This window comes from Pseudophryne corroboree, chromosome 2 (assembly GCF_028390025.1).
Source record: "Pseudophryne corroboree isolate aPseCor3 chromosome 2, aPseCor3.hap2, whole genome shotgun sequence".
Classification (NCBI taxonomy): domain Eukaryota; kingdom Metazoa; phylum Chordata; class Amphibia; order Anura; family Myobatrachidae; genus Pseudophryne; species Pseudophryne corroboree.
This window is the reverse complement of record NC_086445.1, coordinates 934,223,839-934,233,821: the sequence shown is the minus strand read 5'-3', so window position 1 is coordinate 934,233,821 and position 9,983 is coordinate 934,223,839.

Below are 9,983 nucleotides of genomic sequence, written 5' to 3'. Positions count from 1 at the left end.
CTGTAGTCTGCAGCCAGTGAAGTTGATTGCTAGCCTTGATAGTGAACCTGAGGTCACAGTTGATGTAGCTGGTAGATCATTACCTTTTCTTGTAGATACAGGGGCGGCCAGGTCAGTCTTAAATTCAACGGTAGGTATGAAAACCACAGGTAAAACAATTTCGGCAATGGGAGTAACCGAAGTAGTACAACACTACCCTTTGAGTAGACCTGCGGAGATTACGATAGGGCCTCTGCAGACCAAGCATTCCTTCTTGTTAGCTGCATCGGCTCTGACTAATCTACTTGGGAGAGATCTATTGTGAAAAATGTGTCATATATTGTACTCCTGAGGGTGTCTTCTTGGATATACCCGAGAATAACGTTCAGGAAGTGCAGGATATGTTAGACACCCCACAAAGGCTAATGTCACACTCTGCTGGTATAGACAGGTGTCCATCCAAGGTGGAGGAAATGATCTCACAAATACCGGGATCCCTCTGGACCAAAGATGGACAAGACACTGGATTGATGGCGAATGTAGCTCCCGTAGTAGTGCAAATAAAAGATGGTAGGATAGCTCCAAAAATCCCACAGTATCCTCTGAAGCCAGAGGTGGAATTAGGAGTGTACCTAGTCATAGAGCGCTTGCTACAACAGGGCATCCTAGTTAGGACATCCAGCACTGCCAATAGTCCCATCTTCCCTGTGAAAAAGAGTGGGGGGAGGGGATACAGGCTAGTGCAGGATCTAAGAGGGATAAACAAGATAGTTGAGAGCCAATTCCCAGTAGTGCCAAATCCAGCTGTCATCCTCATGCAAATTCCCCCTACTGCAAAATTTTTCACTGTCATTGACCTCTGTTCTGCTTTCTTTTCTGTCCCTCTGCACCCTGACAGCCAATACCTGTTTGCATTTACATACAGGGGAGTACAGTACACCTGGACTCGTCTTCCCCAAGGTTTCATTGACAGCCCAAGGTTTCATTGACAGCCCAAGTATTTTCTCCCAGGCTCTGCATGACTGTTTACAATTCTTTCAACCTGAGAGCGGATCAGTATTAATACAGTATGTAGATGACTTACTGCTGTGTTCTGATTCACTCGAATCGTCCTTGAAAGACATGAAACAGCTTCTGTTTCACCTTTCTAATACGGGACACAAGGTTTCAAAGGATAAGTTGCAGTAGTGCCAAACCAGGGTAAAATATTTGGGACATTGCTTGACGCAAGGCCTTAGACATCTTACCGCTGATAGAATACAGGCGATTCGCGACATGACTCTGCCACAAACCCAGCAACAGATCCGCACTTTTCTTGGAATGTGTGGGTACTGCCGAAACTGGATCCCAGGGTTCTCCATACTGGCCTTGCCTTTGCAAGAAATGGTCTCTTCAAACAATCCAGATCGGATCTCGCACACAGATGAGTCCGAACTGGCATTTGAGAGACTCAAACAGTGCCTATCACAGGCACCTGCATTAGGCATGCCAGATTATGGGAAACCCTTTGAACTGTACGGTACGGAAAGTGCTGGGTGTGCGGCAGGTGTCCTAACCCAGAGACACGGTGATGCCAGCAGGCCGGTAGCTTACTACAGTGCACAGTTGGACACCGTAGCGCGGTCTCTCCCCACATGCTTGCGAAGTGTTGCAGCAATAGCTTTGCTAGTGAGTAAAAGCGAAGACGTAGGGCAATATTTACTAATATTCGTGTTTGAGTCGGTTTGTGTAGTGTTTAAACTCGTTTTGTATCGGGTGCATTTTCATGCAACTTTTTGAACCCATATACGCAAAGTTACGAAGCAGTCAACTTTATGGTTGTCGTGTTTTCCGATGTCGATGCCAGTCGTTTTTTTTTGGCACATTTACGGCCGTCATTGTCGTTTGCATACGTGTTTTTGTTGTATTTGCTGTTTTTTTTCCTAAGTTAAACGCGCAAGGTTTTTTTTTTCCGCGGCCGCATTTTCACTTTTCACTTGTGTGTGTGTATGTGTGTGTGTGTGGGTGTGTGTGTGTGAGTTGTGTAGTGGTAGTGGAGGAGTGTGTTGTTTGTCTTTTTTTTTCCTGTGTTAACTGTTTAGACACACAATTATGTGTGACTCAGAGGTGGAGGGTGTGAGTGAGGGGGAGGAGGTTGGTCAGGTGGAGGAGGTGAGTGTTAGTGAGGTTAGTGAGGTGGAGGAGGTGGGTGAGGTTGCTGCAGCAGCCTCAAGTGATAGTGACAGTCAGAGTGCTCCGCAGCCACGCACCACTACTAAGACTGGGCGGAATGTAAAGTTTTGTTTTGCTGAAAATGTGGCATTGGTGCGTGAGCTTATGAAGTATCAGAGGCAGCTATTTGGCCCTGAGTCCGCCAAGGTGCCAACACGGAGGAAGACGGTGTTGTGGGCGAAAGTTGTTGCTGCTGTCAATAGTGAGGGGGTGGTCAAGTGGACGGAGGACACGTGCCGCAAACGGTACTATGACATAAAGCGACGTGTCAAGTCCAAAATGGCCAAGGAGGCCAAGTCGGCTCGGAAAACCGGTGGTGGGCAGCCCTATATTGCAAGTTATCTGGAGTATGAGGAGCCCATGCGGAGTGTAATCCCTCCAGAAGTTGTCTCTGCAATCCATGTCTGGGATTCAGATAGGCCCAGGAAGAATGGTGAGCATGTGTATTTGCATTTACATTCTATGGGTTTTTTTTAAATGTGTATCATGTGACGTTGCATATTACTCCCATCTTCAAGTGTGTGTCAGCAAATACATTGTTTTGGTTAATGTTTTATACAAAAGCCAATGTAACATCTTACTTTATTGTATGTCATGTGTTTTTCTGTCAGATATTTTGCATGTGTAGTTTGGACTTGGTGTGTCTCTGAATTGTCCTGCAATAATGTTTTCCTTTTGGCCGTTTTTTAATTTAAAATTGTGACTATGTTTTATATTTAAGTGATCCATGTGCAATGTTTTAAAAAACAGTGGTTGTCATGTTAGAGGCTGGAGTACTGGAAAGTGGTTTGGAAACCACTTACATGTGTAATGTCATTTTTAGATAATGTTAATTATTTAATTAAAAAAACAATATATATATATATATATATATATATATATATATATATTTGCTTGTATTTGTACCGTGACACCACACTGCAGTGTAATTTTTATATAAATTGCTGCGTTTTGTTTTTGCTCATATAGTGGTAATGTGTCTTTGGAGTGCCACATCACAGAGCAATTTATATATTGCATCTGTAATATTTTTCCTTTCAATACAAAATGAAGTTGTGTGTGTTTTTCTTTTTCTTTTTTTTTCTTTAACTTGTGGCCTGTGTCAGTGTCCTGTACATGTTTTCCTGTGTAGATGTTGCCATAGTGCATCTGTGTTTTGGTCAATGTTTTTAGTTTTTTTTTGTTTTATTTCTGGTCCTTATGTTTCTTTTAAATAAAAACCAAGCATTTCTAAAAGAATTAATGTTTATAAGCATAATGGGTGGATGTATACACAATAGCATGAATTTTATTTATTTATTTATTTTATACAGTGTTAGAAAAAAGCAGTACTACTCGTCGGCCAGTAACTCCTATCACATCTGATGATGATGACGCTGCTGAAGCAGGTAAAGTGTCCATTGTAGTATAGGGTATCCTTGTAAAGGAATGGCCATAACAACATTGCACTTTCATTAAAAGGTCCATCAAAAGAAGTATGGAGCAGCAGAAGTGGCACTTTTGTAAGAAATCACCACAAAAAACCTGTGGCCGAAAAGAAAGCAAGGTCGTATGTCCTGGCACAAACACAGCAGGCTACCCCGCCACGAAGATTATCGTCCGTATGTTCTGTCCCCCCACTCCAAATTTTGGACACACCTCCAAGACGTCATCCACACTCCCCTCATCTTGATTGTGAGTATCAAACTGAAGAAAATGTGTAAAATGTCAGAACGTAATCAAAATCTTTCATAACCGCATTAAGTCAAAACACATCAAAAAATAAAATACTTACTGCAGTAAGTAAAAGCTGAAATGGAATCCAAGCTAAATGGCCTTGTCCACATCCAGTAAAGATATGTATGTCCACTTGAGCCATACAGTATGACATTGTGTGTAAGATGCTGCAACAAAAAAGCATGTTGGTTTTTTTGCAAAAAGTAAGGCTGTTTTTCCAAATTTCACATGTGTGCTTGAGGTAACATTGCAAAATACATATAAAAACATTACTATGTTTGTTTGAACAAAGCTATAAGGTAACACATTATGTATTCCAATGTGTTTTTATGGTGGAGTATGTGTGAGCTACAATAAAACTAAAGTGTTTGCTTTCACAATTAAGTAACCAGACACATTTGCCTCAAACAGGCATATGTATGTATTTAAGCTATGAGTGATGATGTTGCTAGCCAGAATAGTTGAAAGCAACAGTGAATGACATGTGTTCCATGTGTAGTGATTTGTTCACATTTTACAAACATATGGATAGCTAACGGAGATTTGTTTAACATTTCAGCTTCGAGTCCTGGGAACAGCATCCCTCCGCAACAACAGCAACACAGTGACATGGTGGAGACAAACATCTTAGAAATGCAGCCATTAATGCAAGGAATGAGCCCCCCAGCACCTGTGAGTACACCACCACAGCAAAGCACACCACCACCACAACACAGCCCAACAACACCAGGAACACAAGGCCCTGATCAGGTGTTTTGGACTATTTGGGCTAGACAGCAGGCCACTAATGAAGATTGCCTGCGTAAGCAGACACAAATGTTTGCAAGCCTACTATCTCACCTCAGACGAATATCAAGAAATCTGAGTAGACAAAATGAACAAACAACCAGAATAGGCAATACCATGGAACTCATGCGTACAGACATTACACAGGTCATGGGCAACTTACAGCGCATAATGGAAGAACAGCACAGACAACAGCAAAGTTATATGAGCATTTTTCAAAACAATCAAAAGATTAATGAAAGTTTATTCCGAATAGTAGACAATCAAAATGCTGCTACACGTGAACTCAATGCCACCCTCACTAACCTGAATGAAACACTCAGATGCATGCACCAACAGCAAACAAGCAGCAGTTCTGGTACGACTACTCCAAATATCACGCCAGTCTCATCACCACCAAGACGCTCCACCAGAGCACGACAACATGACAGTGCTAAAGGCAAAGGGCAGGACAAGCAGCCACCCAAAAAAACGTGAGAAAAATACAAGTTAGACATTTGTGATAAGTAACTCAAAATAGTTAGCAAGTGTATTTTTTGCTAAAAAAATATAACACTTAGCTCCTTGACACTTTTTTTCTACATCATTAATTATAAGTGGTACAAACAAAAACATAAATTTTGTACGCACGTTTATTCTTTACCATTTTTTTGGGGTATTGGAGGAGGGAAATGTTGATGGAGCCACACATACATGTTAGCAGGAAGTAAACTGACCACTTGATTTTTTTCTGATCATTACTCTTTCTAGATTCCAATCATTCTCTTTTCCTGCAGATACAATAATTGCCAGCCAGGCAGAATGTCTTTAGCAGGAAGTAAACTGACCACTTGATTTTTTTCTAATCATTACTTTTTCTAGATTCCAATCATTCTCTTTTCCTGCAGATACAATAATTGCCAGCCAGGCAGAATGTCTTTAGCAGGAAGTAAACTGACCACTTGATTTTTTTCTAAACATTTCTAGATTCCAATCATTCTCTTTTCCTGCAGACAATCCAAATTACAATGTTATTGATACATATTTTAGCTTTCTTATCTATACAACATTACAAGAAGAACACAATTGAGTTGCGTAAAAAGCTTGTAATATGTTGGCTTTGTTTTGTTTGAAAAACATTGTCAAAATGAATGTCAGTATTGTTGGGACATGTTTGTGTGTGTTAAAAATTAGTAAGAATGTTTTTACACATGATGCTGAAACAAACAAATATGTACTTTTACAACAAAAAATGTGTATAATAATGTATATGTGTGGCAAACTGTGTATTTACTTACACATCATCAATTTTACAGCATTAAACATTAGGAAATAAATTATTCCTGATTACAGTAAGTTTGTGTGTCTTAAATATGATGGTGCATCACACATAGAGACACATGTATTCCTCAAGGCTAACGTATTATATGTTGAGGAGTGTTTTTTGGGAACACAGGTTCTCAAACTCGGCCCTCAGGAACCCACACAGTGCATGTTTTGCAGGTCTCCTCACAGAATCACAAGTGACATAATTAGCTCCACCTGTGAACCTTTTAACATATGTCTGTGAGTAATTCATACACCTGTGCTTCTACTGGGTTACGTGAAAAACATGCACTGTGTGTGGTCCTGAGGGCCGAGTTTGTGAACCTGTGCATTAGGACGTTACACACAATGATAAAGTGAAATACTAAATGGATGATGTGGGCTTGTAAGAAATTAGCACTGCAAGTTTACGATCACTTATCCAGACTTAATGCATGCCACTCATAATCTGTTGTTTTGAGAATAAAAATACACACAATACACATGCGACATTTGTTTTTCATATAGCGAGGGTATGTTTGTATGTGTCAAGGAGACAGACACATTCTGAGTAATGGTTTTTGTAAAAAAAGGCAAAACATCTATTTATGATTACACAACAAATGAAATAAGCAAACCAAGCTTACCTTAGAAATAGCGATTGATGATCTCTTGCCTAACCTGCCTCCCTACATCAGTACTCCAAGTATCACCAGATGTCTCTAATTCCTCTGCTTGCTGGCTGCTTTCTTCCTCCTCCTCCTCCTCCTCCTCCTCAACATGTGGCAGATGTTGTTGCAAACACATGTTATGAAGAAAGCAGCAGAACACCATTTGAGTCACCTTGGAGGGACTATACAACAAAAGGTCACCAGACTTATCCAGACACCGAAACCTAGATTTCAGCACACCACATTCCGCGTGGACTTATGTGCATGATTGTAATTGTGTTCAGCAGGGGTATCAGGTCGGGACAATGGAGTTAGAAGCCAAGAGAAACAGCCATATCCTCCATCACCTAAAAGACAGATATAGTAACGTGATTCATGTTAAGATACAGCAACACATAAGTAACACACTGTGGGGCAGATGTATTAACCTGTAGAAGGCATAAGGAAGTGAAAAACCAGTGATATGTGCAAGGTAATAAAGGCAGCAGACAATCTGTTCCTAAATGTTCATTTACATATTGGAGCTGATTGGCTGGTGCCTTTATCACCTTGCACAGATCACTGGTTTCTCACTTCCTTATGCCTTCTACAGGTTAATACATCTGCCCCTGTATTTGGACAAAGTATACGCAGGCCTACACATATCAAATTACATACCCAGCAGCCATCCATCTGGCATTTGTCCGTCCTCCAACTTATCAAAGAGGGATGACTGACTGAGGATGAAGGAGTCATGGCAGCCCCCAGGGTAACCAGCAACAACACTCATTATTTTGAGATTTACATCAAAAACCACCTGCACATTTGTGGAGTGTTCGAAATGGCGGTTTGTATATATGTGCTGCCTGCCCCTAGGTGGTCTCAGCTGAATGTGTATGCAATCTATGGCTCCAAGCACATTGGGCATGCCAGCCAGCTCATAGAAATCTACCCTGACGGCATGCCACTGAGACTCCTGGGTAGGGAAGCAGATTGAGGCCTCGATGTGGGGCTGCAAAACAGCCAACACCTATGTGTATATTTTAAAGAACAATAAACATGAGATTTTAGGACAGAACTGGCCACCGAGAAATTAAAACAAACACAAAACAGAAGAGGTAGTTAGGTATACATCACCTGTGTTAAGATTCTGGAAAATGAGGGCTGTGAGATTACTATGACATCCCCAGACACAGCCTGAAAGCTGCCAGTAGCCATAAAGTGCAACACAGCCAGGAGTTTGTGCAGGCCTGAGACAGAGCGAGAGCGTGCTGTCTCAGGGTCTAGGCCCAGTTTGACAAGGTCATACAGACGGAAAATGTTGTTACGATTTAGACGGAACATCTGTATGACCTTATCATCGGACAATGCGTTCAAGTTTAAACGCCCCCTAAAAAAATGAGGCCTGCGCAGCCTCCGCGGAACCTGTACAACCTGCTGACCATGTTCAGTTTCTTGGACCTGGTTACTTACAGGCTGATGTTTGAGTCTGAGGAATCCCACAGCACACAAAAGATCACTGGCCCACAGTCCTGTTGCCATTTCTGAGTGTAGGTGTATTGAAATGGGCCTAACATCCTTTTATAGGCATCCTAATTCAGGTGTGAGTGATTTTTTTATTTGCAACACATGTAAACACGACTGAAAAAGCAGGTCTATTTTTTTGCCGCTTTTTTTTACGAATCGCAAAAAAATACGACCGCATTTGAGCACTCAGAGACTAACACCCAAATACGAATGAATAGTGAATTCCCGTATTCTATGTAATAACAGCCGCGTTTGACCATTCATTCGTATTTGTGAACGTTGTCATTCAAACCATTACGAATAGTCCAAATACTGCCGAGATTTGTGCTTAGTGAATTCCCGGATTGGGACTTAGAAAAAAAAACACAAATCGGACAAACTCGGTGTTAGGGTCTCCTGCCCTGTGCTGCCACGTCGTCATGGCAACCGGGAGACAAGTGCTAGCGGAGTAACCTGAGCGCAGCTGATACTCCGGTTCGGGTCTTTTGCTGTGCAGTGGTTACAGGCAGGGGATCCGGTGCTGGTTTTTGTGCTCACAGTCTGTGAGGTCTGAGGGGGGCGTGGACAGCACCTGCTTTATAAGGCCTCTTCTCAGGTTAAGCAGATGCTGCTGAATCTTTGTTGGTTAGTCAGTTCCTGAAAGTTAGCCAGTACTGTGTAGCTTTGTATTTGTTGTTGCTTACTGCAAATAGGCCTGGGGATTTGGTACTACACTCTGCCAATCCAGACCTAGCAGTAAGACTGGAGTCAGTCGTTTAGCCTGCTGAGGTTCTTTTGATATTCTGTGAACCCAGCAGGTTTGTGGCTGTACTTTCAGACCTGCCTGCTTAATCCTCTCTCACTGTGCAGGGTGTCCATGTGTCAGTTTAGTGACAGTAAGCTGTACCTGGGCCCTGCAAGTGAGAATTAGGATTGTGGAGACTCTCCTTGTGTCTATTATTCCATCTCGGACCAAGGAGTTTACTGCCACACCCGTTGGTAACCCTTTAGGGTTTTGCTGTTGCCCTTAGCAACAGCATTTCGGGTTCTCTACGTATTAAAACACAGCATCTTGCTTTTTCCATCTGAGCATTTCTAATACTAGGGAGACACCCAGTTTCTTAGCCTCTGGGCTTCTCTGTTCACTCTGTGTTGGTTTTGTTACCCTATCACCTTCTGTGTACGTTATGTCATATTTCCCAGTCTGTCTGTGAGTTCATTTGTTTTGCATCCCTCTCTGTTCAGACACCAGTACATTCCTGCAGGCACTGGTGTGCATAACAGTTCAAACACCAGTACATTCCTGCAGGCACTGGTGTGCATAACATATTCAGCAGCCCAATACTCCTGTTGAAATTTTGTGGGAATATGGAGCATACCCCTCAAAATACGTTGCAACAGGTGGTCGATCAGGTGCAGGTCCTGACTCGTCAATTGAATGATTTGTCCATTAAAATGCACACCTCCCAGGCCGCTGGCGGAGCTCCCGCAGCAGCAGCACCTTCAGGGGTTAAGGAGCCGAAAGTAAATCTTCCGGATCGTTTTTCTGGAGATCGCTCGCAGTTCTTCTGTTTCAAGGAGAGCTGCAAGTTATATTTCCAGCTTAGGCCTCAGTCTTCTGGGTCAGAGATTCAGCGGGTGGGCATAGTGATTTCCTTGCTACAAGGAGACCCACAGGTCTGGGCATATGGGTTGCAGCCTGACTGTCCGTCGCTTAAAAGTGTTGATGCTTTTTTTACGGCACTGGGCATGTTGTATGATGACCCTGACAAGACGGCCTCAGCCGAGGCTCAGATTTCGATCCTTAAGCAAGGGCGAAGGCCAGTTGAGGTTTACTGTATGGAGTTTCGG